Raw genomic sequence first — 9,703 nt, forward strand, 5'->3', positions numbered from 1 at the left:
AACACACATTTCCTTAAAAAACAAAACAAAATAAATGTTATTACTGTCTTACCTTTACTTATAAATGAATAGAAGTCCTCCTTATCTTCCTTCAGTTTTAAAAGTCTCTCTGTCTCAATGGAGATCACTGCCAGGGAAGAAAGCCTTCCTTGATCCGTCCTGTTCCTGCCTTATGTTTTCAGTCTCTTGAGCACCCCCTGCCATGAGGCAAGAGAACTGCCTGCCTCACCTCGAACTTGTTCTCTGCCGTTTATAATCGCTCATTACACGAAACACGTTACACAAACACAGTTGGTGACAAAAAGCTCTGTACATTATATACATAAGCCAAATTATTAGAAATAAGTTCACATATTACATTTGTTTAAACCATTTTATTGACGCCGTACAGCAACATGCTCTCTCCGCTTTGCAGCCAGCGCAGAGCCAGGGGTTGCGCAATCCAAGGTGAGGCAGAGCTCGCTGCTGCCTCACCGGCATCGCTTCCAAGCATTTGAATGGGAAAATAAGAAAATTCAGCGATTTTGAACAAATAAAAATCGAAATTGGTGAAGCTACATGAAAAATGAATATTTTTTAGTACAAACCACCGGATGAATATAACAATTTAAATTACTTTATGATTATATATTTTCTTTCTTTCCATGATGGCTGGTGAGGCACTGCCTCACCTGCCTCCCCTGACCGCACGTCACTGGTAAGCTATAAAATTAAACCCAGTAAAGTTGCCACGCTGTTTGCATCCAATTACTCCAATTACAAAAGAACAAGTTAAGACACTGTATAACATAATTGGACAACAAACATAATTTTACCCTCCAATTAAGTCCTACAGTACACCTTCATATACTGACCCAGCAGTCAACGCAGAGGTATATCCTCAATACATTTTATTTTCAAATTTGAAATACTTATACAAGTCATTAGCTGCTTCACAATAAAGCAGTAAGCTCTCTTGTCATGGTGAGTGAAAAAAATGTATTGTAGTGCAGAATTGTGGGGTGTGCATTTCCTATGTTTCAGCCAATCACTTGATTTGAACTAAAGATTGCTAACCTAAATCTTCTATCTGTGTGGAGAGATGTCAGTTGTGCAAGAGAGACGTAACTACAAACCATGATCAGAGGGGTAAGTGCTTAGCTTTTTTTAAGCACACTTGGTAAATTCAATTCCTGTGTACTGTAACACAAAAATTACTATGATGTTTTTTTTCTAAGTCTTTATTTTGTTAACATTCTTTCACCTTTGAATTGATGATTCAAACTCTTAAGGTTCCTGACAACATCCCTCTGACTCAAGCTGGACCAAATTAAACTGTTCTATCATGTAATGCATCTGGGCTTAAAAGTGGGTTGTTCTACTTATATAAGATGATTTATGGATATGTGGTCAAAACAGTTGCTTCAGGGACCTTTGGGAAATAAAATTTAAATCCTTTCCTAACTCAACAGTTAAAGTGAAATTGAAAGGGACATGCATATCCTCATCAGAAAAAAAGGATGAGGCAACATACTTATGTCAAGAAGGAGCAGTATACATAGATGCATATATAAATTGGAAAGAATTTTATTGAATTTTTTAAACAATGATCTTTTAACATTACATTAATGTTAAAACAATGAAGTGTGTTAGGTGTTCTGATGCCACATGTAGGGAGATGTTTTTTGGAAAGGCAATGCATCTCAATATTCAAGGTAAGTGTACAAATTACTGTCATTTCATTAAATATTTTAAATGTGAGTCAGAATAAGAAATCATCAGCAGTGTATTTGTTTCATGTACATTTCTTAGGTTTAATGTTTTAAGCTCCCCCCCCCCCTTATGTATGGCTTATTCTTGCCATTTCTGTGAAAATGCTGCAGAATCAAGTTTGAGGCAATTTATATCATCACAGTCACACTGCCCATTGTTATAGTGTAATAGTCATACTTGCCATCATCTGCTATATCCTATAAAAGACAGATTAGGAATGTTTAGGAATGTGAATTGTGTGTTTGCATGATGCCGCTCTGTTAGATGCATGCTGATATCTGTTTTTCTGTTTCTCTGTATGGACATGCTGTGATCTGGGGGACAAAATAAGAAACTGCAATCTTGGATTTTAGGAAGCCAAAGGTTAGTGTTAATACTGTTGTTATTGAACCTTTTTACATATTTTCAAGATAAAAACAATTTGTTTGTCTTTATATTTTCTTCTTATTTCTCTTATCTCTTATTTTATCACTCATCTCCATAGAGAGACAAAGTCACAAGGATGTACTGTGCTGCAGTTTCAAACATAAAGGGAGGCTTTATGTAAGTTTTTACTGAAAAATATCTTTAAATTAGCCTTTTTATTTGATCCTCTGCAAATAAAACATCATTTGATGAGCAGACTGACACCTCAGTATTTCAGCACTGTCTCTATAAGCCTGTAGCCTATTTTCTTTTATTTTTTTATTCAGGTCTGAAGCTCCTGCGCTGCTTCAGCGAATATGACGTTGAGCGCATTCACTTTAAATGGGTCCAATCTAGCAAAATAGCGGTTTTGTTATCGAGATAAATTTTGTGGATACCTAGAAGCAACAAGCATTCAGCTTAACTCCAACACCAATAACAACACTACATAAGGTAAAAAGAGAGAGGGAGAGAGAAAAAAAATAATCAAATTCCATTTAAAGATTGGGGGCAAGGATTGTACTCAACATCGGATATGCTTTTGACTCTCTGAAGGAACTCACAGCTTCACTCAGAGCAAAAGGGACCTTCAAATGCCAGTCTTATGAAAATGTGAGCCAAGGTACAGTAACACAAAACAGATAACATATCTCAAGTGTTGTTTTCAATTCACGATTATGTCTATACTGTATATCCTTATGTTATTAGCTATAGCATGCTCGCTTAATAAGCAAGCTAATATGCCAGAACATTTATGGTTTTGAAGTGATCATGAGTGCGTTCCTAAGAGGTGCTTCTATTGAAGTGCAGCTGACTTAGTGTGTGGGAAGGAGAAGCAGGATCCCTTGAAAATAATTACTGTGTGTAGCACCAATTAAAAGTACATTTTCGATTGCTACAGATTTTCCTGCAGACAAATTTTCTGGAATTCTCTGCAGCGTCTTGTCGGCCGACCAGGTGGAAAAATCCTCGTTCTCTGGGAACAGACTGAACTGTCAAACCAGACATTCCTGCCTGAGACGCCATAGCCACTGCAGCCGCTGTTTCTGTAGACCAGTTTGTTTTGAATAAATGATTTTCAAGTTATAGCACTGTCTGTCTTGCTGGATTCTGTGTCCCTCTGAGTCATTACAATAGCATGCTTCCACACTTCCACTGCCAATTTCTTAGACTTAGACAAACTAAGTCTAAGAAATTGTCATTTTTTATACACAGGGTGTATACAAAACAAAATTTTGTTTACATACAGCTATCTGACAGTGAATGAGCAGCAGATTTGGGAGTGACGGCCTAGTGGTTAGGGCAAAGAGCTTGGAATGTTGAGATAGATAGATAGATAGATAGATAGATAGATAGATAGATAGATAGATAGATAGATAGATAGATAGATAGATAGATAGATAGATAGATAGATAGATAGATAGATAGATTTTTTACTACCTGACTCTGTTTACCTCCTACTTTTATCATCACATTATTCTTAGTTATACTAAATTCTAAGTTATACTAAATTCTGTTTTAGTTTTCTTTCAATTTATTGTTTAATATGTAAATTGTTTTCAATTGTCTTTGCACTAAATCTTGCTATATAAATAAATGTGCCTTGCCTTGCCTAGTTTTGGCAATATTTGTAAAACATTCATGCCAATAAAGCTGATAAAAATGTTCAGATGAGTTGAAATATAACAAAATAAACCATTAACAAATTATATACAACTCTGAATACATTGTAAACTTTTCTGAATATACTGAAAACACTTCTGAATATGATAAATTAGACTCTGCATTTATGCAATACTGTGATAGTTGCAGTGGCCTCAAGGAATCATGGGTAGTTTTAAAACAAGTAAATACCTGACTAAATATACAACACATACATTTCTCTTATGTTGGAGATTAATTTCTTTTATTTTATTTTATGTTTGAAATAAGTACTTTTTCCATATGTCCTTTTGTTTTCTGTGTAAATCAGCTAAACTTATATTCCAAAGTTAAAGGCTAAGATTAACCATGATGACCTTCGGATTGTTTTTACCTGATTTGGAAATTCTCTGTTACGCAGGGAAGATTGGGAGGCACATCCTGAGAGAGTGTGTAGCTTTTTGATAAGCATATGAGCAACCCTTAGATCAGAGCTATTATGCTGTTCCCACAGCTACGGTCAAGAAGGCTGGCCTAAAGCCCCTGTCACACCTAGACGATTTAGACAGCATGTGCCTGACGTATGAAAAACACACATCAACAAGTATGCAAGTATGTAGAGAGATTTTGAGCAAGCTCAAAATTTCCCCACGAAAACCAGAGTATGCTATACGTGGGGCATTACAGCTAAGTTATTAGCTTATGAGTAAATTAAAATTACTCATAAGTTGTGGTGCATGGCTTAACCAAAACCTTAAACCCAAAACCATGAGTAAAGTGTGTATAACTTATCAAAAAACATATCTCCAACGTATATTTGACGTGTTCCAGATGACAACTGAATGTGATTCTAACTTCCATCCATCCATCCATCCATCCATCCATCCATCCATCCATCCATCCATCCATCCATCCATCCATCCATCCATCCATCCATCCATCCATCCATCCATCCATCCATCCATCCATCCATCATGCTTATCCCAGCTGGGGTCACGAGGGGTGCTGGTGTATACCCTGGACAGGACACCAGGACACCAGTCCATCGCAGGATTCTAACTTAGAGCTACTGTTTAATGGCTTATTGGCAGTGTTTTGGTATAAAAGGGGTTCACAGGAAGAAACCATCAGTACTTCATCCTCAGACAAGGAAGGTGAAGACTTCCTCAGCAATTTGCTCTTATATCGATATATTTTTACACTTTTTGAGAAACATTCCTCCCAGGATAAGAAGGGGGTGATCAAACAGAAAAACTCAGAACCTCTGGGACCCAAGCACAATGTTCTAACTACTAGGCCACCACTCCCCCAAGGCCACCACCTCCTCAGGTCCACACTCTATAAAAAAAATACAATTCAACTTTATTGCCATTACACTGTCACATGTACGAAGCAACAAAATTCACTCTCTGCATTTAACCCACCCCCTTGGGGAGCAGTGGGCTGCCATTGTGCAGTACCCAGGGAGCAGTGTGGGGTTAAGGCTCTTGCTCAGGGACCCAAAGTGGTAGTCCCTGGGATTAGGGCTTGAACTCAGAACCTCTGGGATCCAAGCGCAATGCCCTAACCCCAAGGCCACCACTCCCCTAAAAATCTACGATTCAGGTAAGGGTGCATCTGAAAGTTTCTCATTTTCTACAATATGTGCAAACCACACCAAAAGCGGGGGTTCATTTCAGCCGCAACCCGCAAAGTGTAATTAAAACCTGTAATGGCCCCACACACTTTATTACTTTATATTTGTAATTCTTGTAAACTGTGTCCCTGCTAGCATCCATGTTATGTTGTTATGCAGGCACCACGGATGTGGATTTCAGTATGATGAATGAACATGTGATAATATGGCGCCACTGGAGTTTAATTCTGCACTTGACTAGATAAGCATTGGTTTATAAAAGGAATGCAATGATGACCTAGGCCCAAAAAATATCTTCACAATGAAATCCCAAAGGGGGAAACTTTGAGTTTTCAAGTGTGTGCATCTCTTTTACAATAAAACCCTTTTCAAAACCATCAACACTTTTCATGAAGTGAGACCCTTTTTTGAGTGTGTATGTATTATTTTTATGTTTAGTTTGTTTTAGCTTGTACATATAATCTTTTAACAAAAATAAATGGTTAGAACAAATAAATTTATTATCACTGACACTATTGAAGTAAGCAGGTTAAAAAGGATGCCATTAAGTGGTTTCAGGGGTATTGTATTTTAGTGATAAACCTATTATTAATTTCAGTCTTGCTTAATTTATTTATTATAAATCATTTCAGTCTTACTTAATTAAGAAACATGTAAATTGTTTAATTTATTTGCCAACCAAGGACATCGGGTCCTTTATTATGTTATAGTACATGAAAATGTAAAATTTTCTCTATGTAAAACAATTCTCACCTGAACCTTTTCTTGATAATCAGTGGCGTATCTACCATACTATTGATATTTATGTATTTATTGTTGTATTAATAAATTACAGGGAAATTTCACTAGCACAATGAGTGTTTTATATTTGAAGAGTCAAAATTAGCGCAACTGTTTAATCATTGGCTGTGTCCGATGTCTGCCTTAACAATTATATAGTGTGCTATATAGTAGTTACGCCATTTCAGATGAGTGTCTGAATGTATATTGCACGAAAAAGTAGTGTACTCTAAATTGATCACAATTCACTTTGAAAAGTAGTGATCATCCATGGTCACTAGACAAGCGGATATATCCCGGAATGCTTTGGGCTTTTTTGTCACAGCGACCTGCAGTCGCTTACAGCTGTTGCTACCCGACAGGGTTGTCAATTAACAAAGATGGTCTATGTACCGAGCCGGGAGACAGAGTTAAGTGACAAACGGGGAGCAAAATTAGTGATCTTCTGTCAGTTAACTGAGTTCACTATAAAAGCCACTATATAGCCCCACTCTATTTAGTGATTGAGGGATTTGGGGTTTAGTGCGGACATTTGGACACAGCTATTGTAAATCATCAGCTACTTGCAGTTTATAGAAACTGCCACACACAAGATACCGCCTAGTTAGTCGGGTCCATCAGTCCCTGGAAGAGGAGCACATTGAGCTACTAATGAACATTATCGCTAGCCTGACGTAGTCCGACTCAATTCTAGTCAGAATATGAGTCTGATACTGCTCCATAGAGCTGTGATTATGGGGCGTGTTTTGAACGAACCAGGAAAAAAAATGCCTCTGCACTCAATTGGACAGACGTACAACCAATAAGAGCAACGGAGTGCATGACGTATCTTAAGCGAGGCATAGTTGTTGTCCACAAAAATCAAAGCGTGCAGTTTCACGCCTAGAATAAGAAGATGAGACTTGATCGCGTTTCTCTGTTCCTCTTTTAAAATTAATTTGCTGTCGATATCTTCTAGAACAGACCTAATAGCAGAATCTACTCACCCAAACTCTCCAGCGGCAGCCATTATTGTTGTCACCCAAGCGCGCATTGGTCACGTGGTTGATAACGTTACTCTTGATCATCTGTCCATCATCGTATAAAGCCCGCCCTGACAATTTGATTGGATCGCCTGACAGTGGGCTTTAATACTCGCGCTACTATGGAGCAGAGCCAGACCGAACTTCCCCGAACTCAAACCTTGTGGGCGGGACTAAGTTCGGACTGGCACCCAGGCTACATTATCGCTGATTTTGCACACTTTCTACCTTAGTCAGTTAAATAACATGTTGTTGTCATTTTGCACATCTCTGATGTTGCTGCTATTTTCAAATATCCATTACTGTAAAAATGTCCATTGCTGCATATTGTGTGTTTTTTTTTTCTCCAAGTGCACAGTTTTATATTGTTAAAACACTTCACAGTAAAATATTTTATTGTTTATCTTTTAACTTTTCACTATTATGTTTTTCTTATCAACTTTTCTAAGATCCACATTTGTGTGACCATTTTGTTCTTTAATCTTTTTGCTACTGTAAACACCAGAATTTCCCATTATTGGACAACAAAGGGATTTTCGATTTTATTCTATTCTATTCTATTGCAGGTGGAGAGTAGCTTAAGTTGATGATTATGTTGAGAAAAAAAATTATTTCTATTAAAAAAGATTTCAGCCCAGTATCCACCGACTTAATCAACATCCATTAAGCAATTTATATGTTAGCGATGTCTTCTGCTGAAAATAAAATGTTTATTCCGGGTTTGTGTCTTTTTTTTATGTTGAACCTGTTTTATTTCTGCTGGATGCCAGACCTCAATGCAGCAAGATGGCTTGGAGTTGATCGCGTGGGACAGGAACTCATGTGCAGAAACAAAATAAAACATTGGTTTAATTTTAGAAATAATAATAATGTTATTGCCCTTACTTGAAGAGTCACCATGATCCTTCAAAAAGCCTCAAAATGCCTCATTTTAATGGCTAGTTTTACTTTCAATAATAGTGGAATGCCTAATTAAGACACGTTTCTTAATTAGTTGTAGACAAAAGCGTCAAAAGAAAAATTACATAAAAATTAGGTTTATAATGTCTGAAATGTCTGGCAGGGGAGACAGGAGAGGAGAAATGCACAGCTGAGCCTTTTAAAAAGCCACAATAATGTTTTTGCTCCTTAAGATTCTGAAAATGGCCAGATTTGAATAAGGACATCAAAAACATCTGCCAAACCCGCCATGAAGTTCTGACTCTTGACTTCAGTTTTTTTGGGGCCCTCGATAAAGCCCTTTGCACTGGTTTATGTATGAATGCAGAACAAACAGGGAGATACAGCAGAGATAGAGGAACAGCCTAGAATGATGAAACAGAGATGGACAATAAGGTAGTAAGAAATTATAGTTCAATAGTTCTGTAACCAAGCGTTTTGGGTCCGTATTACGTACTTTATAGGCAATAACGGGACAAGAGACGGGTCGGAGTTTTCGGCGGTAACCCCGCTTCCGGTTTTTATTTTCTTCTTCTTCCTTCAACACATAACCACATACTCACAAGCTCCCCCTGCCGTACACCCGGCGAACTTTCGCTCCCCGGCAACAGGGATGGACACCACTTTAACATACAGACACAGAACAGTCTGTTACAGTTCTTATTCATTTTTTTTTTGTGTGTTTCCCGGTCATGCAACAATGGTATTGCATTAACAGCCAGACTAAGGCCTACTGCTTCTCTACTTATATCCTCTCTAAACACAAAAAAGTTTCCCTAACAGCATTGAGTTGTTAATAATGATTAAATGTGCAATAAATCTTAACAAATATGATGAGTTGTTGAGAAGTCTAGCTCTGCTCCTGATTCTATTGTTGTTTTTTGAAAAGACTGCAGTTTACACATACTCTTCAATCAGATCAACTACTGATCTGGAGGCATTCCAGAACAAAATAGTTATTTACGCCAACAACCACAATGCTTTCAATCCCTCAGTTAATTAGGCAAGAGTTCTGCCAGCTTCTCTTGACTAACACAGAACCCAGGCAACCATGTAAACAGTGGAAAGTGAAGAGATGTAAGTTTAATAATCAAAATATTCACAGTAAGTACAGCACATACTAAAACTTTTTAATATTGTTTGTGTGCAAGAGCTTGTTTAATTTTGTAATTTTAATAAAAAATTAACAACTGTTTCAGTTCAGTTCTCCTTGGGCTGCCACCTTATCGTGGTGGAGAGGTTTGAGTGTCCCAATGATCCTGGGAGCTATGCTGTCTGGGGCTTTATGCCCCTGGTAGGGTCACCCAAGGCAGACAGGTCCTAGGTGAGGAACCAGACAAAGCGCAGCCCAAAGACCCTTATGATGACTACAATATTTGGATTCAGCGTTCCCTCGCCCGGATGCGGGTCACCGGGGCCCCACTCTGGAGCCAGGCCTGGAGGGGGGGCACGATGGCGAGCGCCTGGTGGCCGGGCTTTTACCCATGGGGCCCGGCCGGGCTCAGCCCGAAGAGGAAACATGGGTCCC

The 9,703-nt window shown here is 38.2% G+C and overlaps 1 long non-coding RNA gene across 1 annotated transcript; it reads left to right on the plus strand.

Annotated features, from left to right (window-relative positions):
* Positions 1-1,062: 1,062 nt before the first annotated feature.
* LOC119798065 lies at positions 1,063-2,279 on the plus strand. The gene is made up of 3 exons (XR_005282658.1): positions 1,063-1,128; positions 2,084-2,115; positions 2,237-2,279. It is a non-coding gene; the product is annotated as an uncharacterized LOC119798065 (long non-coding RNA).
* The last annotated feature ends 7,424 nt before the right edge of the window (positions 2,280-9,703 follow it).

This window comes from Cyprinodon tularosa, unplaced genomic scaffold (assembly GCF_016077235.1).
Source record: "Cyprinodon tularosa strain WSP-4 unplaced genomic scaffold, ASM1607723v1 ctg61, whole genome shotgun sequence".
Taxonomy (NCBI): domain Eukaryota; kingdom Metazoa; phylum Chordata; class Actinopteri; order Cyprinodontiformes; family Cyprinodontidae; genus Cyprinodon; species Cyprinodon tularosa.